Below are 22,736 nucleotides of genomic sequence, written 5' to 3'. Positions count from 1 at the left end.
AGAGCAAAAGAAGACCATCGCTTGCACAGGGATTTCACTGCTTGAAGCAGTCCAATCAAGGGGTGAGCAGCTTCCAAACTGAAACCATGTGACTACTCATCAAGCTGGCTGCCTGCAGGAGGCATCTTTCCATCCAAATTGGAAAGGAAGAAGTAAAAATGTCTCTGTTCAGAGTACGATTATGTATGCAGAAAGTCTAAGGAATCTACACACACAAAAAGCTACTAAAACAAACAGCAGGATACAAAGTCAACACACAAAAATCAATTCTATTTCTAGACACTAGCAACAAGAAACTGGAAAGGAACATTTTTAAGTCCATATACAATAATACCTGAAAACAAAACAATTAGGAATACATCTGAATAATAGCTGTCCGGGATTCTCTATTATTAAAAATGAAAGCAAATACATTCCTCAGCCTAATAAACACCCAGTTTAGGTATCACTGTAACTGCTCTGTTCATCATGGGATAGTGAATAGGAGAAGGAGGGAAGCAGAAGGGGAATGCCATTTGCTAGAACTTTCATTTTGGAGTTGTTGTAGAGAAAATAAGAATGGCTCAAGGGGCCGGGCGCGGTGGCTCACGCTTGTAATCCCAGCACTTTGGGAGGCCAAGGCGGGTGGATCACCTGAGGTCAGGAATTTTGAGGCCAGCCTGGCCAACATGACGAAACCCTGTCTCTACAAAAAATAAAAAAAATTAGCTGGGCGTGGTGGTGGGCACCTGTAATCCCAGCTACTTGGGAAGCTGAGGCAGGAGAATCACTTGAACCCAGGAGGCGGAGGTTGCAGTGAGCCAAGAGCGTGCCACTGAATTCCAGCCTGGATGACAGAGAAAAACTGCGTCTTAAAAAAAAAAAAAGGTAGCTCAAGGGAGAAGGATAAAGATCACCGAAATGATTCTGGAACGCAGCCTCCATGTCCATAGCCAAAATTGAGTGCCTTGGTACCCAGAAGATGCCAGCAAGACTCTGAAAGTAGAGAATGTGAACCCGAGGAGGTCTCTTAGTCCAGTTAAAAGACATTTTGCTAGTTACAAAGGTATAACTAAGATTGGTTTCTATTTCCTCTGACTGAGATTTGCTGAGTCACCAGACGTAAACAAAGCAAAAACACACTGTAACTGCCACCTCCCATTCTTACTCTGCCCAGTGTCAGAAGAGGGCAGATCCTTGGCCCAAAAGAGATGAAGAGGGTTACAGCTTCTCATGGTTCCAGTCAGAACTCAGCATCTATCAAAGAAGGTAGATATTGTTACAACCCTTAAGAAAACAATCTCCCTCATCTCATCTGGAGAAGTCTAGAAATTCCACCAGTGGACCCTGGCTGGGCTAACAGTGGCTACAAAGATGAGAGGCAATCCTTCTATCTTTGCCTGCCTGAAGAGAAGGCCATGAGTTATCATACTTTTGGGAGCTGAGTGGTGACATTATGACTTACTGAGAGTGGCCAGATATTATGGAGCTGGGCTGCTCATGTTCAACTCATACATTTAGCCTTTAAAGATACATCATTCAAAGCCAACAATCCTTATATTTTATTTTATTATATTTTATTTTTTTTTTTTTGAGATGGAGTCTCACTCTGTCGCCCAGGCTGGAGTACAGTGGCGCGATCTTGGCTTCCTACAACCTCCATCTCCCAGGTTTAAGCTATTCTCCTCCCTCAACCTCCTGAATAGCTGGGATTACAGACGCGTGCCATCACAGCTGGCTAATTTTTGTATTTTTATTAGAGACGGGGTTTCACTATGTTGATCAGGCTGGCCTCAAACTCCTGACCTCAAGTGATCTGCCCACCTCGGCCTCCCCGAATGCTGAGATTACAGGCGTGAGCCACCATGCCTGGCCCAATCCTTATATTTTAGGCACAGCATACAGCATTTGCCCCTAAATTCAAATTGTTGCATTACAGTCAAATTGCATGTGCCTGCTTCAACTAATTCAGGAGACATGATAACTAAAGGGGGAAATTTTTATTTAAAATATCAGATGCAGGCCCAGGCTTGGTGCCTCACACCTGTAATCCCAGCACTTTGAGAGGCCAAGGCAGGTGGGTCACTTGAGTCCAGGAGTTGAAGACCAGCCTGGGCAACATAGCAAGACTCCATCTCCATGAAAAATTAGCTGAGCATGGTGGTGTGCCCCTGTGGTCCCAGCTACTTGGGAGGCTGAGGCGGGAGGATCACTTGAACCCAGGAGGTAGAAGTTGCAGTGAGCCAAGATCATACCACTGCACTCCAGCTTGGGCAACAGACCTTGTCTAAAAAAAAAAAAAAAATTAGCAGATGCATCTTGGCTTGGAAAGGGACACGTGACCCAATCTTGGCCAATGAGACCTGAGGGAAGGAGGGGTGCTGATGTCTGCAAGGAAGCTGCTAGGAAGAGTTTTACTCCATGATCAAAAGAGAAGCTTGAGGATTTGGGGGTTGGGGAGTGGCTTTTTGGGTTTTGGAGATGGTTGTTATGTGATGACTGGAACTGTGGCAGCCGTCTTGAACCACAAGAGGACAAGTTGAGTAAAACATAGCAGAAAAAGTCTGTGTGCAAGATCAATAAGCCGCTTCCCAGCCCTGGAATGCCCTACCTCCATCCAGACACTGTGTTTGGAATATAATAAGCAATAAATATAAGCCACCTTTTAGCAAGAATTCTGTATGTATAGCCCAAAACATCCTAACTGATGCTCAGGTCATTAAAAAGACAATTCAACTTTGTCCAACTTTGGTTCATTTGTCCAACTTTTCAATGGACAAACAATACAAACAGAAAACACAGAGGAGATACAGGTAGCCAAAATATATCTTTAAAAGATATTCGGTTTTGTGAATAACAAAGGAAACACAAATGAAAACATTTTTTTTTGCCTATCAGCTCTATAAAATTTGCTAATACTAGAGCTGATACATGTTTGGGGAAATAGGACCTTTCAGACTTTTGGGTCGATTGCAAGCTGATACACTGGTACTCAATTTAGCAATGCATGTTAAAATTTCAAGGGTATGTACCTTTAACCCAACAATTCTACAGAAATACACATAAGCACAAAGATGTTTGCACAAGGATGTTCAGTGGTACTGTACTGTTTGTTAAACAAAACAAACAAACAAAAAGTCTGAAATAGTCCAATGTCCACCAATAAGGAATTGAGTAAATAAATTATAGCACATCATTCTGTGGAATAGCCAGAGCTGCTCAAAATAAGAAGGTAAATCTGTGTATACTGACCTTTAAATCTATACAACATACACTATGAAGGAAATCATGTAAGTTTCAGAAGAGCATGTATACATCCCATTATCTTTTTCTTTTTTATAATACTTTTATTGTACTGAAATAAATCTTAGAACAGCATACAACAAACAAATTATCATTAGGAGCCTTAATATGAAGGTGTTAAAATTTAAACTTTATGCATTTTTGTGCATAGGGGTGTGTGTGTGTAAAGAAAACACATTTATTGCTTTTATAATTGGAAAAAAAGAAGTTTAATCTCATCAGTCTAACAGAAAGTGCTGGTCTTCACTTAGCAGTCACACTTATCCTAAGAGGGCTGTAGGCAAATGTCCCAACTCTATTCCTAGTCAAGGGGAAGCCCAGGATACCAGAGCCACACAGGGAATCTGTGTCCTGCTTAGGATTTGAGGGTGAGGTGAAACTGACCCTGTGGCCATTAAGAGGAGTCTAAGAAACAGATCTGAGTGGTTGTGGCTATTCCACAGTATCATGTGCTATTATACTAAGGGCAAAAGCTGAAAAGACAGCCTAAGAGCCCATCCCAGGGGCTAGATAGAGGCAAAATCCAATGGATGGGAACCTGTGGCACCAACCCTAAGCCAGCGGCACTGAATGGAGGTGACTGGTGTCCAAAGTGATTCTCTGAACAGCTGAGGCAGAGTGTGGCTCACAGGACACCTGCCACCTCAGGGGCTGGATGGCAGGAAGCTATGAAGATAGCAAGCTATCAGTGAATAACCCATGTGTAAAGAAGCAATAAAGTCTCTCTGGCTAAGTGAGGCAAAAAAAAAAAAGCAGCAACAAACCCTTAGGCTGGTTTCAATTTTCTATGCAAAATCGTTTCAGATTTTAAAAAAGAAAAAAGAAAAACCATTTACCTTCTTAAAGCATACAGTTTTTTAGGTGTAACTTAAATTTCTTTCCGGTCATTGGCCTGTGAAAGTTCGCATACTTCCTGATGCAAATCATTTTTTAAAGAGTGCCTCATTCTATTCCACTGGCTCAAAGACATTGTATAGAATCAAGCTCTCTCCTTCTTCCTTTGACACCTGCTTTTGGTAAATGAGCATCATATGAGAGACTTGCCACAAAGTGATACCCCAAACTCCTGAAGAATTGAGCTGAGAGGGAGACGTCCGCTCCACCCTTTCGCTCTCCAGAAAACTTTCTGTCCGAAGCCTCCGGGGCAGCCAGCCATATCCTAGTGCAGCAGGGCTGGGTGAGAAGTCCTTTTTAGGCAAGGCATTAAAAAGAGTTGGCTGAGCAGCTCTAAAAACCCTTGGTCAACAGGGCGGAGCCAGGCCTGAGGCAGAAGTATTACTTCACAGTTGCATTGGCTTCCTGTGGCCGCCAATAGAGGCAGCATCTGGCAGAAAGCCCACCACAGAGAAGAGGGAACTCCACGGAGAAGAAAATAGTAACGAGGCCCCAAAGGTGGAAGTACAGCCTGAGAAACTTTGCCCAGGCTGGGACTGGCTGCCCTGCCTGCTTGTCTTGCTGCTCTTGCAGGGCCTAAGGTGTGGTATCCCCTCAGGCTTTAAAATCCCGATATCTCTCCCATGGTGAGCACTTTTTATAAGCGCTCTTCATATATTCTTTAATCTGTGTCATTTATTCCATGTCATGAAGCTATGAGGCAGGTGCTATTATTAACTTCATTTTTCAGATGGAAACACTGAAGCTCAGAGGTGAAATAATTGCCCCACGACCCAGAGAAGTCAAGGTTTGAAACCCCCACATGGCCAGCCTTGAAGCCCGGACTACTGAGACCGCAGCAACTGAGTTCTCAAGTGAATAGCAAGAAGATGAGGTAAGGGTTAGTGCTACCTCCAACTGACACTGGATTGGGGCAATCTTACCTCCTCCCTCATAGGTAATATTTTGGGTTTTCCTTCCTCGCACATAACCAGCAAATGACTGCAGTTCTAAAAAGATACAAATATAAAAAGAAGAAGTGAAACAGTGCAGACACCTGAAACCCAAAACCCAACCATTTCTGAAAGCGCGAGCTAGCGGAGCTGCCACACAACAGAAATAGTTGTGTCCTGTTTAGATAGGCTTTGTTTTGCTACATGGCTGCGTATGCAGTGAAGTGATATCAAGTCCTGAGGGCCCATTCCTTTGATGAGTTAAACACACAAAGGCCTACATTTTGATGCAATCTGATAGCATGTAACTAAGTCCTAGACAAACTGCAACTGTGAGGAAGTGATAAACCCAACTTCCTGCACAAAGCTGCCTGAGATAACACTTTCCATGGACTGGAAGGAAAAAAAAAAAGAGAGAGACATGATTGCTACAGAATTTTAAAGGAACTATTCCATTCTTAATAAATAACCTCTTTTTCATGTGGTCCCAGAAAAACAAAACAAAACTGATTGCCATCCAGTGACTCTGTCGTAATTCCACATATGATTTAATTCCGATTTTACTCAGGCAAAATCGGTCACTTGAGAGTCACTTGATTTTCTCTCTTAAGGATACTACAGTTCTAACTTGAAATCTCAGTTATCTTCTTGGCCAAGAGAATGTCTCTGAAATTTTACAAGAAGTCAGATTGAGAGAACTGAGTTTGCATTAACTGGCTCCTGGGGTTCTTACTGAGCCCCTAAACAGGCCCATTCAGTTTGAATAAACACACATTGGAATCCTTGCCAACTTATCCAAGGGCCAATAGCTGTTTCCACAATACCAAAACAGGGTCAACGTGGCAATTTCACTAAGTGTTTATGTAGATTGTGTCATATAGAAACAACCAATAAGAGCAGATTGTGCTGGGGATGTTCTGTGAATGCATTCATTCATTTATTTAGTAAATTTTTTTCTTTTTTTTTTTTTGAAACGAGTCTCATTTTGTCACCCAGGCTGGAGTACAGTGGTGCAGTCTCAGCTCACTGCAGCCTCTGCCTCCTGGGTTCAAGCTATGCTCCTGCATCCGCCTCCCAAGTAGCTGGGATTACAGGCATTCGCCATCACGCCTGGCTAATTTTTGTATTTTTACTAGGGTTTCATCATGTTGGCCAGGCTGGTCTCGAACTCTTGACCTCAAGTGATCTGCCCGCCTGGGCCTCCCAAAGTGCTGCGATTACAGGCGTGAGCCACCACACCAGGCCAGTAAATATTTATTGAGGGCTTACTACATGCTAGGAAATGCAGTGGTGAACAAAAAAGAGATAGCCTCTGACTTCATGGACTTCCCAGTCTAGTTAGAGAAGCAGATATTAAACACAAAAATAATTTTAAGTGCTCTGAAGAGAAAGGATAGGGTGGTCCAATTTCAGTTTAGATGAGGTGGTCAGTGGAGGTCCAAATATTAATACCAGTTGAGGCCCAACTGATGATGTGGTATTCAGGCCTGAATCATCCAAGCGACCAAAAATGAGGGAAGCGACCAAAAAGTCCTAACTCAGGACTTCCTAACTCGCAAGTCCTGAGTTAGGAAAGAATTTTGTGCCTTTGAGGAACTAAAGGAAAGCCAGTGTGTCCAAAATAAATTAAATGAGGAGAGAGGATATGATAGGAGGCTGGAAAGGAAGGAGGATCCAGAAAGTGCAGGGCTTGGTAGGGGTGAAGAAGTGTGGCTTTAGACTGAACATGGTGGGGAAACATTTCACTAATACTGCTGAACAGGCCGGGTGCAGTGGCTCACATCTGTAATCCCAGCACTGTGGGAGGCCAAGGTGGGTGGATCATTTGAGGTCAGGAGTTCGAGACCAACCTGGCCAACATGGTGAAACCCTGTCTCTACTAAAAATACAAAAATTAGCCAGGTATGGTGGGACACACCTGTAATCCCAGCTACTCAGGAGGCTGAGGCAGGAGAATCGCTTGAACCTGGGAGGCAGAGGTTGCAGTGAGCCGAGATCCCACCACTGCACTCCAGCCTGGGCGACAAAAGCAAGACTCTGTCTCAAAAAAAAAAAAAAAAAAAAAAAAAAGGCTGGGCATGGTGGCTCACGCCTTGTAATCCCAGCACTTTGAGAGGCCAAGATGGGTGAATCATTTGAGATCAGGAGTTCAAGACTAGCCTGGCCAACATAGAGAAACCCCACCTCTACTAAAAATACAAAAATTAGCTGGGTGTGGTGGCAGGCCCCAGCTACTTGGGAGGCTGAGGCAGGAGAATTGCTTGAACCAGAGAGGTGGAAGTTGCAGTGAGCCAAGATCGTGCCACTGCACTCCAGCCTGGGCAACAGAACAAGACNNNNAAAAAAAAAAAAAAAAAAAAAAAAAAGGCTGGGCATGGTGGCTCACGCCTTGTAATCCCAGCACTTTGAGAGGCCAAGATGGGTGAATCATTTGAGATCAGGAGTTCAAGACTAGCCTGGCCAACATAGAGAAACCCCACCTCTACTAAAATACAAAATTAGCTGGGTGTGGTGGCAGGCCCCAGCTACTTGGGAGGCTGAGGCAGGAGAATTGCTTGAACCAGAGAGGTGGAAGTTGCAGTGAGCCAAGATCGTGCCACTGCACTCCAGCCTGGGCAACAGAACAAGACTCCATCTTAAAAAAAAAAAAAAATGCTGTTGACCTCTCATCGTGTTCTGCTCCTAGATTGTTTTCTAGGCAAGGATCTCAAAAACATGCAGCAGTCCTAAAGACCTTTGAGAAAAATTGTGAGATGAAATTCCTCCAGGTAATTTGGGACATCAAAGATATTTCCCTAAATTCAGTCATTTCGGCCAAACCCCAAACCAGGATGGGGGGAAAAATCAAGACAATAAAAAACAATCAATCAATTGGATCACATGTCGTTTTACCATTCGAATATGATTCTAAAGTCACATGGTTCTTACATATAGATAGGAAGTTGGCAGTGATGTGGACCAATTCTTTCTCATTTTACAAGGGAAGTAATTGAGGACCAGAAAGTACATGGCCTTATCTCCTGGCTCCAGGCAATCTCCACCATACAAAGCTGCCTCTGAAGAACAAAAGTCAGGGCTGCCACACTTTCTCCTTCTCCTTCTCTGAGTGGGACCTAGAATTCAGAATCTGTTTCTAGATTGCTAAGTGATCTGTGGCATGCTACTTACCTCCCAGGCTCAATCTCTCTCTGGTTATTTATAATAATTATTATTATTATTTGTCTAGCGATGGGGGTGTCATTATGTTGCCCAGGCTGGTCTCAAACTTCTGGCCTCAAGCGATCCTCCTGTCTGGTCCATGCATTGAGCTTCCACACCGGACTTCAGAGATTCCTTTGCTGAAGTTATTGGGATGGGAAAATAAACAGCTCAGTGTTCAGAATCTCACCAGCCAATCATTGAGGATGGAGGGCCTGGAAACCTGGGATTCGAAAGTGCAAAACTAATTTCAAGTTCTCCCCAGTTTGAGTCTTCTCAATGTGTTGGTTTCATTCCACAATCAAATGTCCTCTTAAAGGGCTTTAAGGTACAGGTTAATAAAATTTCTGTCTCCGCCTGTCATGTGTATTTCCAAGTCCCAACCCTTATATCTCTGAGAACCTACTCTGTGTAAGCCCCACTCATTACCTGGCCCTCAACTCTGGAGATTTTGAAGAGCTGGGTTTCAAAAAGTGATTAGAAGTTTGCTTTTCATTCTTAAGCTCCTGATAAAAGATCCTACACTCCTTCAAGTGAAGGTGAAGAGCTTGCTGGTTTGAGATTGAATTAAGTCATTTAAAAAGGATAACACCTCCAGAACCAATTAGACTTTGCCTTTGCTATTCTGGTAGCTTTCCTCTTGGGGTTGATTGGAGTCCTGCTCTATAGTCACTGTCTGATCTCGGTAGGATTTCATTTAGTTGACCTCAGGCAAAATCCTTTACCTCTCTAGCCTCCACTCCCCTTTGGATGATGCTTAAGGCCCCGGCATTTCCAACGTTCTACATGTTCAAGACAAATCAAAAGGAGTTTTGAGTCACAGCAGAGAGAGTCCTTAATACCTCACTTCCACTTTTTTTTTTTTTTTTCTTTTGAGATGGAGTCTCACTCTGTTATCCAGGCTAGAATGCAGTGGCACAATCTGGGCTAACTGCAACCTCTGCCTCCCAGGTTCAAGCGATTCTCCTGCCTCAGCCTCCGGAGCAGCTGGGATTACAGGCATGTGCCACCACACCTAGCTAATTTTTGTACTATTAGTAGAGATGGGGTTTCACCATGTTGGCCAGGCTGGTCTCGAACTCCTAACCTCAGGTGATCTGCCCACACCCAGCCTCCCAAAGTGCTGGGATTATCTTTATTTTTCATTTTTTATCTTGTATAGAGATGGGATCTCACTCTGTCATCCAGGTTGGAGTGCCATGGGCAATCATAGTTCACCACAGCCTCGAACTTCTGGGTGATCCTCCTGCCTCAGCCCCCCAAGTAGCTGGGACTATTGGTATGTGCCACCAAGCCTGCCTAATTTTTAAATTTTTTATACAAAAAATTTGCTGTAGGGTCTTGCTATGTTGCCCGGACTGATCTCAAACTCCTGGCCTCAAGCAATCCTCTTACCTCGGCCTCCCAAAGTATACAGATTACAGGTGCTGGAAAACACCTCACTTTCTAGAATGGAAGAAAGAAAGGGAGAAAGACAGAGAGAGGAAAGAAAGTGGGAGAAGCTGGGGAGACAGGGAGGGAAGGGAAAAAGAAGGAAGAGAGGGAAGAAGTAATTGGTGAACAAACTAAGGGAGGAAATAGGGGGAGAAATCTGTGCTTTCCAAACCTCTCTGCAGCCTTAATAGAAATAGATCAGGCTTTTGTTGTGAATAAGTGAATGCTTATTTAGCTTTCAAAACACAGCTCAGTGGAGTACACCTAGGAGCCCTTTGCAGACTTTGAATCTGGAAGGGAGGAAAGGCATGTACGTCAGCAGCTTCTGTTTAAGAAAGCAAATGAAACATCCACAGAAAAATTGTTCGAGAGGACTGACTATGTTTTTCTTTTACATTTGAAATATTTTCTATTTCATTGATTTTGTGAACTGTTGGAAGTTTTGAAAAGCATTTAGCCCAGAGCCTAGTACTTAGCAAGTGCTCCGTAAATGCTGACTATAATTTTTATTAAAGCGGACTTTTGGTTCAGGCACCAGAAAGTGTGAATTCTAGATCTATGAATAACCATGTGACCTTAAGCAAGTCTCTCTGCCTCTCTGGGTTTGTTTTCTAATTTGTGAGGCTGGGATTGAACTAGAGGGTGAATAAGAGCTTTTTCAGCTGGTATTCCTCAATTCCATTTCTCCTACGTGGTACCTCCATGTTTGGACTGAACATTTATATCATTTTAAGGAAAAAAAAAAATTCTCACATCATATAATAAACCACTTAAAAAACTTGGAAGAACACTTCCTCCTTCTCTAAATTGGTGGGGTTTGGAGCATTAAAATTAGAGAGAAGTAAATGGGATTAACATTTGCCTAAAGGACCAATTGTGAGGACAAATTTTGAGCAAGTAATTAAAATGTAAATCCTCTTAAATTTCAACATAGCGAGTCTGATTCTAACAGTGCATTGTGGTATTTGGAGGACTGTCAGCGTTTCCCCAAGCTCTGCTGGCTGTTAACGCAAATCACATTGTCTGCTGAAGACTTAGTACTTCCTATAACTGGGTTTCGAACATCCTTGGGAGAGCGTCATTTCTCTAGGGGCTTTTCTTCAAGTTAAATTGTTTTGCTTTCCCAAACTGTGTCAGTACATCTGTTTTACCTATCTTAAAAGCTTCATCAACCCAACAATTCTCCAAAAGGAAGAGGAAAAAAAAAAAAAAAAAAGCTATTGTGCATATTGTGCAATGAAAAATATTTGGCAAATCTCATGAAAACACATTCTTAAAACATCTCTCATTTCTGAGAAACAAAGTAAAATGTATGAATTGTTTTTTGTTGTTGTTTGTTTCATGACTAACAAAATGAATCATTGCTACCAATGTAGTATTCTGACCATATAAAACAAGTATGAAGGAATGTTCAATTCAAAAAATAAAAATAGGCTAGGCATAGTGGCTGACACCTGTCATCCCAGCACTTTGGGAGGCTGAGGCAGGCAGATCACCTGAGGTCAGAAGTTCAAGACCAGCCTGGCCAACATGGTGGAACCCCATCTCTACAAAAATACAAAAATTAACCAGGCATGATGGCGGGTTGCCTGTAATCCCAGCTACTCGGAGGCTGAGGTGGGAGAATCGCAGAGGCTGCAGGAAGCTGAGATCATGCCATTGTACTCCAGCCTGGGTGACAGAGCGAGAGCATTCCGTCTCAAAAAAAAAAGAGAGAGAGAGAGAGAGAGAGAGAAAAGAAACATGTGATGCTATTGAAGGACATGGTGACTGGAAGGGGTGGGAGTAAGAAACTGAAGCAAGCCTCCAGGGTGATCTCCCACCATGGGGGAGCAAGGTAGTTGATGGGGCCAGTCTCTGAGATCAGAAACTCAGGAGAAGAAGCAGCTTTAAGGAAAAGATAAATTCAATCTGGAACATTACACAAAGGACTTGGTCAGGCACAGTGCCTCATTCCTATAATCCCAGCACTTTGGAAGGCTGAGGTAGGATGATTGTTTGAGCCCGGGAGATCAAGACTAGCCTGGGCCACATAGACACCCATCTCTACAAAAATAAGAAAATTAACTGGGCATGGTGGCACATGCCCGTAGTCCTAGCTACTTAGGAGGCTGAGGCAGGAGGATGGCTTGAGCTCAGGAATTTGAGGCTGCTGTGAACCATTATCTTACCATTGCACTCCAGCCTGGGCAACAGAGTGAGATCCTGACTCATAAAATGAATAAAAAAAGGGACCTGTAAATATCCAAATATGACTGCTGGGTAATCAGATCTGTTCCTCCAGAACTGAGGGAGAGAACTGGGTTTGAGAAACACCCTGGGGTAGCATCATTCTAAGGTGGTATGGTCATTAAAGTCATGAGTTTGGATAAAGTTTCTCATGGGAGGAGCCTAAGAAAGTGGCCCTGGCCAGGCGCGGTGGCTCAAGCCTGTAATCCCAGCACTTTGGGAGGCCGAGACGGGCGGATCACGAGGTCAGGAGATCAAGACCATCCTGGCTAACACGGTGAAACCCCGTCTCTACTAAAATACAAAAAACTAGCTGGGCGAGGTGGCGGGCCCCTGTAGTCCCAGCTACTTGGGAGGCTGAGGCAGGAGAATGGCGTAAACCCGGGAGGCAGAGCTTGCAGTGAGCTGAGATCCGGCCACTGCACTCCAGCCCTGGAGACAGAGCGAGACTCCGTCTCAGAAAAAAAAAAAAAGAAAGTGGCCAAGGGAAAGCAATGTTTAAAGAGTGCTATAGATTGAACCGTGTTCCCCTAAATGTTATGTGTTGAAGTGCTAACCCCCAGCAACTCAGAATGGGAGCTTACTTGGAAATAGAGTCAACGTAGTTGTAATTAGCTAAGACGAGTGCTATGCTTTAAATGTCGGTCCCTTCCAAAACTCACATTGAAACTTAATCCCCACTGTGGCAGTATTGAAAGATGGGGACTTTAAAAGACGATTTGGATTGGGTCATAAGGACTCTGCCCTCCTGAAGGGATGAATTCATTCATGGATTCATGGGGTGATGGATTCCTGGGTTATCCTGGGAATGGGACTGGTGGTTTTATAACGAGGAAGAGCCCTGAGCTAGCACATCCACGCCCTCACCATGTGATGCCCTGTGCTGCCTCAGGACTCCACAGAGTCCCCACCAGCAAGAAGGTTCTCATCAGATGTGGTCCCTTGACCTTGCATTTCTCAGCCTCCAGAACTGTAGGAAATAAATTCCTTTTCTTTATAAATTATCCAGTTTCAGCCAGGCATGGTGGCTGATGCCTATAATCCCAGCACTTTGGGAGGCCGAGGCAGCTGGATCACCTGAGGTCAGGAGTTTGACACCAGCCTGACCAACATGGTGAAACCCCATCTCTACCAAAAATACAAAAATTACCCAGGTGTAGTGGTGTGTGCCTATAATCTCAGCTACTCAGGAGGCTGAGGCAAGAGAATTGCATGAACCTGGGAGGCAGAGGTTGCAGTGAGCCATGATTGTGTCACTGCACTCCAGCCTGGGCAACAGAGCAAGACTCCTCAAAATAAATAAATAAGTAAATACATTACCCAGTTTCAAGTATTCTGTTATAAGCAACAGAAATGAAGTTCTGGTAGAGGAGGGGAGCTAATACGATATGACTGGCATCCTTATAAAAAGGAAACATTTGAACCCGAGGCATGTAACAGGGAGAACACCATCAGAATATGAAGGCACCGATCAGGGTGATGCTTTACAAGCCAAGAAACAAGTCCTGCCAATATGTTAATCTCCAAATTGCAAGCCCCAGGACTATGAAACAGTACAGTTTTGTTGCTGAAGACACACAGTTTGTAGTACTTTGTTATAAGGAAAAGCCCACAAAGAATATCAAGATAATCAGATCCAAGAAAGGAGGAAGCCAGAAAAGCATGGCATCACCAAGCCGAGAAAAGGAAAGAGTCTCAAAGGGAGGTCATAGTCAACAAGATCAAGTGTTCCCAAGAGGTCGAGGAGGACAAAAAAGTCGGCCTTGGCAAAGCAATGGAGAGGTCACTGGTGACCTTGGGAAGGGCAGTTACAGTGAATTAAGGAGGTGGAGGACAGATTGAAGTGAGGAAGAAAAATAAACTTTCCAGACATTTAAAGAAGGAAAGAAGATAGGAAGGAAGTTGAAGAAGGATCACTGGGTCATGTATTTTTTCCTTTTTTGTTGTTTTTCTGTTTGTTTATTTGTTTTGTTTTGTTTTTGAGACGGAGTTTCGCTCTTGTTACCCAGGCTGGAGTGCAATGGCGCGATCTCGGCTCACTGCAACCTGTGCCTCCCAGGTTCAAGCAATTCTCCTGCCTCAGCCTCCCAAATAGCTGGGATTACAGGCGTGCGCCACCATGCCTGGCCTATTTCTTCCTTTAATGGGAAAAATTTGGTACAGCTAATGGATGAGGATAACTAGCCAGTGGACAGAGAAAATGTGAAGAAGGATAGAGAAAGAAATAGATAGGGGGGACGGTGAGGAGGCAGAGGAAGAAGAGGGGGAAGGGGAAAGTAGAGGTGGAAAGGGAAGGAGAGGGGAAGCAGAAAAGAGGCTGAGAACCACAGAGAAGCCATTCTGGTGGCTGGGCTGGCAGTGGTAGTGGTGACAGCCACACCCATTTCCAGGCAACAGTGGCAACAAGGCCAAGGGCAGGGTCTGGTTCTATGACGGGAAACAGCAAAGGCATCCAGCGATCAATGATGGCAGCAGCAGCATCCTCACCAGGCTGGATTTATGGCAGGATTTTGACTATGGCCCTGGCTACTGCCCTTATTTCTATCTGTTCTCTGAGCTGCCTTTCTAGCCTCTTTGGGGATTCTGGGAGCTGCCCACTGGCTTTTTGATCCATTCTTTTTTCTATTTCAGTCAGCCTGAGTCAGTTTCTGTTGCTTACAGCTGAGAACTTTACCTGATTCAATTACGTACAGTGCTGAGCATTTTAGAAGGAGTTTTAAAAATCCTCCCAGCAAATCTAAGAAGTAGACTTATATTATCATCTCCATCTTCCCAATGAGGAAGCTGAGAGATGAAGAGCTTAGGTCACATGTCCAACATCACAAAGCTAGTAGGTAGCACCGCCAGGCTCACACCCGGGCCTATTTGCCTCCAAAGCACTTAACCACTGCAATCTCCTGCCCCCTCCTTGGGCAAGCTCTGTCACCTCCTGCAAATGGCAACAGTACACAGTGAGACTGCCTCCCTGTGTCCCAGCACTGGGGAAACACAGTTCTGACTTCGCTGAGGAGCTTGTTTGGTGAGCCCCTTGCGCTGTTCTTCTCCATTCCTGGGGAGCCTTGACACCAGTACCCTCATCTACAATGATGCCCAAACTTCCACCTTGGCCTACAATATCATGTAGGCAATTTGGAAATTCCTTCCAAAATAAGTTTCTAAAGCCAAGATCCCCATCCCGCAGACACTAGTTCTCAAAGCCTGGGCTAGAAGATCTTAAAGGCTTGCCCAGTAGGTCTTCCAATGGTTACCATGACCACACAGCCTCATTCCTCCCATGTCATTCATGTCCTCCGGAATGCTGAGATAAAGCCGAGAGAGCAAGAGGCTCAGTGGGGAGAGGGAGACACCCGTGGAAGATAAAGGAGGAGGCAGCAGAACTGGGCAGGGAGAGCCTAGGATCACAAGACAAATGTGACAGAATCTCAGTCAACTCCACAGGGAGCCATTTGAGAAATCCTACGTTTGACAGAAATAGCTAGGCCTGCACTCACCATGCTCTGTCATTGGCTACGGGCTGACCAGGAAGAGCACAGCTCCAGCATGAAAGCTATGGTGGATTCTAAAGGTGCTGTAGCCAGGTACAGTGGCACATACCTGCAATCCCAGCTACTTGAGAGGCTGAGGCAGGAGGATCGCTTGAGGTTAGGAGTCTGAGGTTGTGGTGTGCTATGATCATGCCTGTGAATAGCCACTGCATTCTAGCCTGGGAAACATAGCAGGACCTCACCTCCAACAACAGCAACAAAATAGTGCTGCAGCTCATTGCACTCCTCCCCACTGAATGTCAAGTCCATGGCCGCAGCACCTAACACCCACCTTCTTTTCTCTTTGAATACTTGGGATGCAAAGAACTGTAATAAAGAATCCCATTGTGCTCCTGCTCCACCATGGTTATGTTCCACAGCATCTGCTCTGACCTGAATCTATTTGTTTTTTTTTTTTTTTTTTTTTGAGACTAAGTCTTGCTCTGTTGTCCAGGCTGGAGTGCAATGACACAATCTCGGCTCACTGCAACCTCCATTTGCTGTGTTCAAGCAATTCTCTTGTTTCAGCCTCCCAAGTAGTTGGCATCACAGGCGCACACCACCACACACTGCGTTTCACCATGTTGGCCAGGTTGGTCTCGAACTCCTGATCTCAAGTGATCTGCCTGCCTCAGCCTCCCAAAGAGCTGGGATTACAGGCCCGCACCCTGCCCTGTTTGATCTTATAGACACAAATGATCCCAAGTCTTCAGAGACATATTAAATATAAAGGATTTGTTCCTCAAAATAATAGTATTAATAATTTTATTAGAAGCCCCATTATAAATATTTAATAAAAATTCTAATTCGCTAGCAGAACTCAACTCTTACAAACCTCTGAGACCTCCTCTCTCTTTGGCTAGTTTTATGCCAACATCTAAAGGGATCTCAGCAGCCTATATTTGTGTTCTTGGCCAAGCGACTTCCCAAAATGGCCCACCATTTCCTGATAGAACAACACATGGGAAGACACTAAAGCCGAATGAAGCCTGAAATGGCCATTCCTTGGTGTGACGACCTGCCTTATAGTGACTGCCACTCTTTCAGTGCTAGTGAATCAAGTTTAGGAGAGAGAACAACTGTTCCTTTTGCAAGCCATTATTAACTGCTATATGTCAGGCACCATAATAGGTGCTAAAGTTACGGTGGCTGTGGTGGTTTTAAAATACATCTGCAGCCAGGCATGGTGGCTCACATCTGTAATCCCAACACTTTGGGAGGCAGAGGCAGGAGGATCACTTGAGCCCAGGAATTCTAGACCAGACTGGGCAACACAGTAAGACCCTGTCTCTACAAAAAATAAAAAAGTAGCTGGGCATGGTGGCACACACCTATAGTTCCAGCTACTTGGGAAGCTGAGGTGGGAGGAATCCTTGAGCCTAGGAGGTTGAGGCTGACTGAGCTGTGTTTGCACCACTGCACTCCAGCCTGGGCAAAATAGTGAGGCCTTGTCTCAAAAAAATAAAAAATATAAAATACATCTACAAATTATTTTACAATTTTCCCTTCAATGATGGAGCCTAATTCCTCTTTCCCTTGAGTGTCGGACAGACCTAATGACTCACTTCTAACAAATAGAATGTAGCAATAGTGATGATGTATGACTTCTGAGACTAGGTTATAAAAGGCGGTGTATGTCATCCTCCTTGCTCTCTCTTGGATCAATTGTTCTGGGGAAAGTCAACTACCATGTCATGAGGACACTCAAGCAGCCCTATGGAAAGGTCCATGTCATAAGAAACTGAAGCCTCCTGCCAACAGCCATGTGAGTGCACCATCTTGGAAGTGGATCCTCCAGCTTCATTCAAGCTTTCAGATGACTGCAACCCAACCAACATCTTGATTGCAACTTCATAAGCAACCCAAACCACAGCCATCCAGACAAGCTACTTCCAAATCCTTAACTCACAGAAACTGTGAGATCATAAATGCCTACTGTGTTAAGCCACCAAGTTTTGGGGTAATTTGTTATACAGCAATAGACACAGTGGGAGACAAGACAAACAGTTCCTGTCCTCATTCTTACAGCAGATAATAACCTGTTATTAAACAAATGTGGAAACAATGTGAGTCAAGTTGTGTCCAGCAAATCTGTGCAAATGCTAGACTTACCCACCAACAGGAAATGTGATTAGGAGATCTGTTAGATTATTGTATTGATCGTGACTAGAATATCAATTTGGAGTCACCAAAAGGTACAGCCTGTCTTTATGCTATGATCAGCAGAGAGACTGCAGCAAATGATGGTGGGGTCTGATATAAGATCCGGTGGATCCGGGTCAGAATGGGTGCCATGGCAACCCAAACCTCCTGCAAAGCAGGTGAAGGGAAAGTAGAAGCCAAGGCCCTTACAGAGAAAGTTGATCTGCAAAGAGTACGGGAGAGCTGAGAGAGGCAAAGACAAGAGACCATGCGTGTGTCTCCAGGGAAACAGAGACAAACCACTGTCCATTTCCTGTGGGCCCACAGGACTTACAGGGTTGTATTCTATGAGGTTTCCTAAATACACACACACACACACACACACACACACACATATTTTTTCCCACATGGGAATCCAGGAGTCTTCTTCAATCACTGCTTTAGTCAAGGCACCCTCCCCCTACTTGTCCTACAAACCTTAGTTAGGTCCCCACTCCTACAGGTCGAGCACCTCAGCCAGGTATTTTTGCAGCCCTCCTCAGTCTGGCTCCAACTCACCTTTTAAATGATTCCCCACTTATACCCTATCTCCAGATAAGCTGAACTCCCTGAAATTTGCCATGGGTCTTGGTTTTTCAGCCTCAAACCCTTTGTCAAGTCACTCTTTCCACTTGGAAGCCTATTACTACCCTCATCCACCTCACTTTATTCTAGCTATACAACAAAGATGGTCTTAAGGCTGGGTGCAGTGGCTCATGACTATAATCCCAGTACTTTGGGAGGCCAAGGCAAGAGGATCACCTGAGTTCGGAGTTCAAGACCCTATCTCTATAATTTTTTAAAAGAATTGTGACACGCACCTGTAGTCCTAGCTACCTGGGAGGCTGAGGCAGGAAGATTGCTTGAGCCTAGGAGCTCCAGATTGCAGTGAGCCATGATCATGCCACTGCACTGCAGGCTGGGCAACAGAGTGAGACCCTGCCCCCCTGCCAAAAAAAAAAAAAAAAAAAAAAAAAGATGGTCTTAAATGTTTCCATGACACTGTTGCTAATCCCTTCAGCTGGTATAGTGTTTCCCTCCTCCGAATGCATCATTTATGGTATTGGTAGAGTATAAGTCCTTTTCTGACAATACTGTAATTACATACATGCGTAGTTCATCACCTCTACACAGCCATAGCTCCTTGAGGGTGGAAACAAGGTTATTCATCTTGGTATCAGCTTGGTCCTAAGCCCCCTTCTCTGTTCACTGTCTTCTCTTCTTAAATGATCTCATGATTTATGACTTCATCCACTCCATCTAAATGCTGATGCTTCCAGCCCAGACCTCTCAGCTAAGCACCAGATCCTACTCATACCACCTACTCCCACAGCCCCATGGGTGTCTCCAGGCTCCTCACGCTTGGTGTGTTCAGTGGGAACTCATCATGATGCCCCCCACCCAACTCAGGCCTCCTCCAGGTTTCTTTTCTCAGTAAATGCCACCCCCACTCCCTACTGGACATCCAGTTTTGCAAGCCAGAATCAAGGAGTCCTCTTGGAAGTCCTCCACCCATCAACAGCTATGTCTACTCCATCACCAGGCCCTATAAGTTTTATATTTTAAATAGTATTCAAATCCCATAACTTTTCTCCACCTCCACTGCCACCCCTTAATCCAAGCTGCCCTCATCCCTCACCTTGCCCACATCCTCTGTCTAGTATCCTAAATGGGCTCCCCACATCACCTGCACCTCACATCTCCATTCTAGTCCATTCTAGTTCATATGACTAGAATGGCACTTGTTTTGTTAAACTCAAATCTGGTCAGGTCACCCTACAGGTTTAGAATCTTCCGTGACTTCCTATTCATCTAGGATAAAGACCCAAATCCTTAATATAAACTGACCACAGGGCCCAGCATCATCTGGCCCCTGTTTATGTCTCCAGCCTAATTTTTTGCTACTTTCTTTTTTACTCTCAATATTTCAGTCACAGGGCACTACTTTCAGTTCCTCAAAAGCACCACGCTCTCTACAGCCCTGGGACCTTCATGCATGCTGCTGCTTCTCACTCTGGCCACCACCTTTGCCTAATAAACTCCTGTTCATCCTTCTAGTCTCAGAGCAGACCTCAGCCCCTCAGAGAAGCCTCCCTGACCAGATCTGGTCCCTCAATTACACATCCTCATTGTCCTCTGTATTTTCTTTTATTGTATTTAGATTGTTCCATAATTATAGATTTGTATAATTATTTGAAGGCAGATACGGCTATTTTGTTTCATAGATATAGAAGCTGTTCAGCAAAATTTGTTGAAAAGGGAAGGAAGGAAGGAAGGAAAGAAAGGAAGAAAGAGAGGATCCAAATAATCACTGACAAAATCTGGATAGACCAACACCGGGCAAAATATATTAATGACCAGCTACATTTGGCTGCCAATATTGTCAAGATATGTCAAGTGTTTCCCGAGGCCTGTAATTTTCACATTTTCCTCTATTTTCTAGTTGCATCAGTTAAAAAAAAAATTTTTTTTTTTTGAGACGGAGTCTCACTCTGTCTCACCCAGGCTGGAGTGCAGTGGTGCAATGTTGACTCACTGCAGCCTCCACCTCCCGAGTTCAAGCGATTCTCCTGTCTCAGCCTTCTGAGTAGCTGGGACTACAGGCACGTGCCACCACACCCGGCTAATTTCGTATTTTTAGTAGAGATGGGGTTTCTTTCTTTTTTTTTTTTTTTTTTTTTTTTTTTTTTTTGAGATGGAGTTTCACTCTGTCACCCAGGCTGGAGTGCAGTAGTGCGATCTTGGCTCACTGCAACCTCTGCCTCCTGGATTCAAGCGATTCTCCTGCCTCAACCTCCCAAGTAGCTGGGATTACAGGTGCCCGCCATGATGCCCAGCTAATTTTTTTGTATTTTTAGTAGAGACATGGTTTCACCATGTTGGCCAGGCTGATCTTGAACTCCTGACCTCAAGTCATGCGGCTGCCTCGGCTTCCCAAAGTGCTGGGATTACGAGTATGAGCCACAGCATCATTTAAAATTTTACTTAGCTGCAAGTAACTGAACACAGTGCTTAACCAAATAGGGTTTTTCTCTTTTTTTTTTTTTTCACACTATAGAAGTCTTGAGATAAGGCTGAAGCAGTTGCTTACAGAAAACAAGGTCCCAGCCTCCTTCTAACTTTTCTCTACTACTCTTAGTGCCTGACTTTCTTCCTCACAATGGAAAGCTGGGCTGCTGCCCCTCCAGCATGGTGTTCATACTTCACACAGAAAGAAAGGGAGGGGTCAAGGGCAAAACACATGTACTGATTGGACTTGTCCCTTTTTATCAGGGAAACAATGGGGCTCTCCTGAAAGCCCCCGGAGGAAGCGTCTACGGATATCTTTTTGGCCAGACCTGGGTTGTAGACACTTCAGCTTCAAGGGGCTCTGGGGAGGTATGTGATCTTCCATGGGCAGCCTGCTGCCCTAAGCCCAGCTGGAGCCCTGTTAGTGAAGAACAAGGAGAGACTGGAGACCGGAGGCCAACCAGGGCATCTGCCACTCTACTGCCACAAATAAGTAGATCAGCTGGGTTCCAAGGCTCTGGCGCAGTCTCAGAAGCGCAGATGAAAGTAATCCAGGTGAGTAAACTTTCTGAGTTTGAAATTTTGAGCAGAGAGACTCAAGCTCTTTAAAAAGAGAGAGAGGGAAAAGGAGAAGAGAGGAGACGAGAGAAGGGGCGAGGAGGGGAGGGTAAGGGAGGGGAGGGAAAAGGAGAGGAGAGGAGAGGAGACTGGGCACAGTGGCTCATCTGTAATCCCAGCATTTTGGGAGGCTGACACAGATGGATCACTTGAGGTCAGAAGTTCAAGACTAGCCTGGCCAACATGTTGAAACCCCATTTCTACTGAAAAAAAAAAAAAAAAAGCAGGACATGGTGGTGGGCTCCTGTAATCCCAGCTACTTGGGAGTCTGAGGTAGGAGAATGGCTTGAACCTGCAAGGCGGAGGTTGCAGTGAGCCAAGATCATGCCACTGCACTCCAGCCTGGGTGACAGAGCGAGACTCCATCTCAAAAATAATAATAATAAAATGGTGTTCATGCCTATGGTAAGAAAAAGAAAGAAAGATTGGGCTCTGCAGGTATGGTGCTAAGCCACACAAGTGAAAAGTGAAGAAGTCCATCAAATACATGGTTGATTTATATATAATACTAAATAAATCTGCTTAAACCAAATATATGAAAGCACCATTCCTCCTTGAAATATTCTTCTCACTGTACACACTTCATTTTAAAGATCAACTTTGTTTTCTTTTTTTTTTTGAGACAGGGTCTTGCTGTCACCCAGACTGGAGTGCAGTGGCAACATCACAGCTCACTGCAGCCTCAACCTCCCAGGTTCACGCAATCTCCCCACCTCAGCCTCCTGAGTAGCTGGGACTACAGGTGTGTGCCACTATGCCCAGCTAATTTTTTTTTTTTTTTTTTTGTATTTTTAGTAGAGATGCCGTTGTGCCATGTCACAAGGCTGGTCCCAGATTCCTGGGCTCAAGAGATCCTCCTGCCTCAACCTCCCAAAGTGCTGGGATTATGGGTGTGAGCTGCTGCACCTGGCCTAAAGATCAACTTTCAAGAAGTTAATTCATCATTAACATTTGAGCCTACAATTAAGGCATGACATTACTAGACATTGCCCCTTCAATCATATGGCTTCCTGAACACCCTTCATGCAGGCATGTGTTCAGTCTCCAGGAAGAGAGCAAGTGAGACACTATCCATTCATCAAAGGAAAAATGAAAAATAAGCACACCGCCAGTTCAGCCATACCTAAGAACAGGAAAGTTAGAAGGCAGAGGAAGAATTAAGAATGCAAGGGATTCATAGAGAGATTGAGCCTATACTAGGGAGACTTTAGAATGAGGGAAGCAAAGTGATTTTTGTGGGGAAAGGCGGGGAGAGGTTTCCTCAACAAGGAGATGACAAGCTGGATAACTCAGGGGCAAGGCCACATGACCTATGGAGCACAGGCAACAAGATAGCAAGCAGGACACGCCACATGGGGAGAATTTGTTTTTCAATTAGTACTACTGCCTTTAATTAGTTCAAGTCAACTTTTTTTTTTTTTTTTTTTTTTTTTTT

The 22,736-nt window shown here is 44.5% G+C and overlaps 1 long non-coding RNA gene across 1 annotated transcript in view; it reads left to right on the top strand.

Annotated features, from left to right (window-relative positions):
* The first annotated feature begins 4,595 nt into the window (after positions 1-4,595).
* LOC108532616 (uncharacterized) overlaps positions 4,596-22,736 on the top strand; it is a 25,593-nt gene continuing 7,452 nt past the window's right edge. Inside the window, exons 1-3 of the long non-coding RNA XR_001886501.1 lie at positions 4,596-4,757; positions 4,907-5,050; positions 20,948-21,238. This is a non-coding gene — a long non-coding RNA (uncharacterized LOC108532616). The remainder of the gene's footprint in view (positions 4,758-4,906; positions 5,051-20,947; positions 21,239-22,736) is intronic.

The sequence above is a fragment of the Rhinopithecus bieti genome, unplaced genomic scaffold (assembly GCF_001698545.2).
Source record: "Rhinopithecus bieti isolate Rb0 unplaced genomic scaffold, ASM169854v2 scaffold_9383, whole genome shotgun sequence".
Classification (NCBI taxonomy): domain Eukaryota; kingdom Metazoa; phylum Chordata; class Mammalia; order Primates; family Cercopithecidae; genus Rhinopithecus; species Rhinopithecus bieti.
The sequence above is the reverse complement of the archived record's forward strand: the minus strand, read 5'-3'. Positions and strand labels throughout refer to the sequence as shown.